Raw genomic sequence first — 4,530 nt, 5'->3', positions numbered from 1 at the left:
AAAAAAAATATTAGACAGCCTTAACTTTGTATATTGATCTTGGAAAAAATTGCCCAACAACATGACCATGTAAATATATGAGGTCCCAACCCTATCCAAAATGTCAATCATATTCATATACATGTTAGGAAATTAATGACATCTTTAGTGTGTGGCTACCAATACCATCTCTTCCAAGTGCCAAGTGCCAACCATATTATGTATTATAGTGGATGCGAAAACTTTGCCCTATTTATCATAGATTGAATTATTTTGTTTTCAATTTTCTTACTCAAACTTGTTTTTTTAGTTTGAAGATAAATATATTAAATGTGCTCAAAGTTGCCTAAACTTAATTAAAATACATAAGTAGTATATTAATCGAATAAACTGAATTATTCTATTGAATAATTTCAACGATTAATAACATCTTTAGTGGGTGGCTGTCATCTCTTCCAAGTGCCAACAATATTATGTATTATAGTGGATGCGAAAACTTTGCCCTATTTATCATAGATTGAATTATTTTGTTTTCAATTTTCTTACTCAAACTAATTTTTTTAGTTTGAAGATAAATATATTAAATGTGCTCAAAGTTGCCTAAACTTTATTAAAATACATAAGTTGTTTATTAATTGAATAACCTAAATTGTTCAATTGAACAATTTGGATCAGACTATTCGATTCGAATATTTAGATTTTTAGATTTGTTTAAGCAAACCCGGTTTATTATTTTGGATTAGTTTTGGTTTATAAAATAAAAACCAAACAATCCAAAAAATCAAATAACAATATGTTTGTTATTTACTTATATTATTTTATTTTAAGATATATTTTTAATCATTTATACATTTACTAAATTATTTATTTTATAGATTAGACAATTTCATCCAATATAATAATATACTTCCACTAAAAGACAATTATCTATGAAATATTAAATTTGAATATATCTTTCTTAGTAGTTGTTTATAAATTCTAATTTACAAATAAATAATTTGTATTGGTTTCTTTTGAAAACCGAATTGCAAAAATTGATCCAGCCGAGTAGTAATGTGGTTGGATTAGATCAGATTTAAATTTAGTTTGTATTATTCGCATCTATATTTTGAAAACCAAAATTCAGTTGATCAGACTGGATCGCAACAATTAGTCCAAACGTGTTGTAAAAATCAACATAGACGGTGCCTAAAAGCTAGGCGGCCTCCTACTGTCTACAATTAATGCTAATCGATCGAGTTAGGCGGAGTTGGTCATGGACGGTTGTAGGCAGTTCTAGGTGGCCCTATGGGGTCATGGGTGGTTCTAGGCAGTCTAGACAATCTAAGCCAGTAAAAAAGTTAGACAGTCAAAATTTTCAAAAAAAAATCAATTAGTCAAATTTATGATATTTTGTGACTAAATTATGATGATTGATGACTAAAAATGCTAAAAAGATCCCCCAATTAATTTAAAAATTATTATATTACGATAATTTAAATATTTAGACGACTGGATATGTCAAAGTTTCATGGTTATTTACTTATTTTGTTAGGATATATGTAATATTTAATTTTTAAAAAGAAATTCTATTACAATTAAGGGTCTCCGCCTAGACGCCTATTAATCATCTCCTAGACCGATTAGTCCTTTAACCTTAGTCGACCATCCGACTACCGACTAACGATTTTTACAACCTTGATCTAAATCAACATCCCTAAAAATACATAAAACTTTTGAAATCGATTATTCAAAATTACGGAGTATTAAAATATCATGTTTTGATATTATTTTTATAATGTTTAATATATTAATTGTTATAAATTTGTACAAAAATAAAATAAAAATTCGTTTTGTACGTAAAGCTTGTAAATACCCTTTTTAACTGGTACTAAAAGGTATTCATTTAATCATTTCAAACCATTGTGGCCACAACTCGCCTAGTATTGCAACATGATGCCTTGTCTACATCGTACATTAAATATTTTATGGGCAACTACTCAACCTTCGTTAATAAAAACACACTTTCACACTAACTAGGAGTGCGTATATATATATATATATTGACAACATATCTTTCTTTTATCCACAAACAATGGCTGATCCAAAATCCATTTCTGATCCTTACGAGCACCTTAAACTCAAACTAAACCCGGATGGGTCATTAACCAGACTTGCCCCGGTTCCAACCTTACCCGCAACACCCGAACTCACATCCGATAACCAACTCGCTCTCTCCAAAGACATACCACTAAACACCACCAACGCCACCTTCATCCGCCTCTTCCGCCCCGTGTCACCACCAACAAACACCACCAAGAACCTCCCAATCATTATCTACTTCCACGGTGGCGGCTTTATCCTCTTTAGCGCCACCTCTTTGCCCTTCCACAATTCATGTGCTGCCATGTCCGCTCACTCTCAGGCGATCGTGATCTCCGTTGAGTACCGTCTCGCCCCAGAACACCGTCTCCCGGCGGCATATGACGATGCCGTGGACGCGGTGTTGTGGGTTCGTGACCAGGCTTTAAGAATCAACAGTTCTGATGAATGGTTGACAAACCACGCTGACTTTTCTAAAGTTTACTTGATGGGAAGTAGTGCAGGAGGAAACATAGTGTACAATGCGGGTTTACGTGCACTTGATCTTGATCTCGATCCGATAAAGATCATAGGGCTCATAATGAACGAACCCTTTTTTGGTGGGGTCGATCGTACCGAATCAGAACTTCGACTAGTAAATGACCCTATTGTCCCTTTGGTGGTGAATGACCTCATGTGGTGTCTCTCACTCCCAAAAGGAAGCGAGAGAGATCATCAATATTGTAATCTATCACATGATCAAAATGGATATCGAAATGAAAAGATTGTACGTCTACCAAAATGCCTAGTCAAAGGTTATAGTGGGGACCCACTAGTTGATAGACAAAAGGAGTTTGCTAATATGTTGGAGGCACGTGGGGTGCACGTGATAAAGAAATTTGATGAAGGGTTTCATGGTGTAGAGTTCTTTGATCCCCAAAAGGCACAAGTCTTGTATGATGATATCAAGAGTTTTATTTGGGCTCTTGATGATAAAGAGTCAGCTTTATGATCCGTTGGAAACATTGGAAAGATGAGGGTGTTATTTTGTAATGCTTTTGTTTTCACTGTAGTTTTTTGTTATTATTATATGAAACAAAATGTATTACTATATTATAACATATGCACTTAGTACTTGCTATCGATAGTTATGTAATAGGTGTTTTATCATCTTTTATTATTTCTTAATAAAAAAAGATGAACTGAAACATATATAATATACAGTATTAATCAGATTGAAAAGGAGTTGGGGTGATTTTGTTACAAGTATATTCAAGTTTTTTTAATGGCGTCATGGCCTCAATTCTTGTGGCGTACCCAAGGTTTCCAGCCCAAAAATCCCAACTTTCTAGCTTCTGTCAAAAATCAAAGAACTAAGACAACATTTTAAGATTGGAATTTTTAGTTTGCAAAAAGTGATATGATACGACTATCAAAATAACCATACGTTTGGTCCCTATGGTTTCTATACCTTACTCGTTTTATAGAGCAATTAATACCAAAGCAACAAGGAATTAATTAAAACAACGCCGAGATCAAGAATATATTGATACTTAACCTGATTCAGGTGAGTATAATTTCAAAATCCTGAAAAATTGAATGAAATCAAAGATAATAATAGTGTTTTGTAAAATGGGTAACCGATATATATTGGGGATACAATACGAGGACGACTCTACGAAGAAACTTAGAGCATACCTGAGATCTGGAACCCTAAACTAGGAATGAGCAAAAATCATGTTGCTGGTACCGAAACTCTACCGGTACCGTATACATACATGTGGGTCGGCGTCGGTTCCTGCGAATCAAGCAAAACGGTTCCCGAGACTTTGGATACTCGGTGCTTCGGGTTAAGGAATTCATTGAAATTGAACCAGAATTTGTGCATATTTTTCTTTTCAACTTTAATCACTCATAACTCTCTCGTATCAACTTGAATTGGGTTGATTCTTCTTCTTGCATATTCTTCTTTGACTTGGCTGCATGTTAGACTCAAAGAATCAATTGAATTAGATAAGTATACCCCGAGTTACATAGTCTTAAACATAGGCATCTGAAAATATAAAATTTCCAGATTTTAGTTTTTTTTTTTTTTTACTAGACATGCGTAAAGTTTTCCTCGACTTTGAACTCAAATCGGGGAACTTCTTCTTCATGCATTTTTTTCTATGTATTATTTATATGTTAGGCTCACTAATCAACAAATTTGGGTAAATATAGCTTCAGTTGCATGGTCCTCAACAAAGTTACTTGAAAGCTTAAATTTTCTAGATTTGTTTTTATTTTTTAATTAGAATTTATGCATAATGTTTTTTAGTTTTAAAAACTCATAACTCTTTCGTATAAACTCGAATTTAGCTGATTTTTCTTTTTCTATATTTACTTTGTTGTCTTAGCTGCGTGTTAGGCTCAAGGACCTCCAGTTTTGTTATACTTTAGCTCAAGTTTTATAGCCTAAAATATGTTTGTTGCACATAGAAAGTCAGTACT

The 4,530-nt window shown here is 33.2% G+C and overlaps 1 pseudogene; it reads left to right on the top strand.

Annotated features, from left to right (window-relative positions):
* The first annotated feature begins 2,028 nt into the window (after window positions 1-2,028).
* On the top strand, window positions 2,029-3,181 carry LOC145063329 (putative carboxylesterase 8 pseudogene; annotated as a pseudogene).
* The last annotated feature ends 1,349 nt before the right edge of the window (window positions 3,182-4,530 follow it).

This window comes from Lactuca serriola, chromosome 7 (genome assembly GCF_051521515.1).
Source record: "Lactuca serriola cultivar US96UC23 chromosome 7, Lser_US96UC23_V15, whole genome shotgun sequence".
In the NCBI taxonomy this organism is placed as follows: Eukaryota; Viridiplantae; Streptophyta; class Magnoliopsida; order Asterales; family Asteraceae; genus Lactuca; species Lactuca serriola.
The sequence above is the reverse complement of the archived record's forward strand: the minus strand, read 5'-3'. Positions and strand labels throughout refer to the sequence as shown.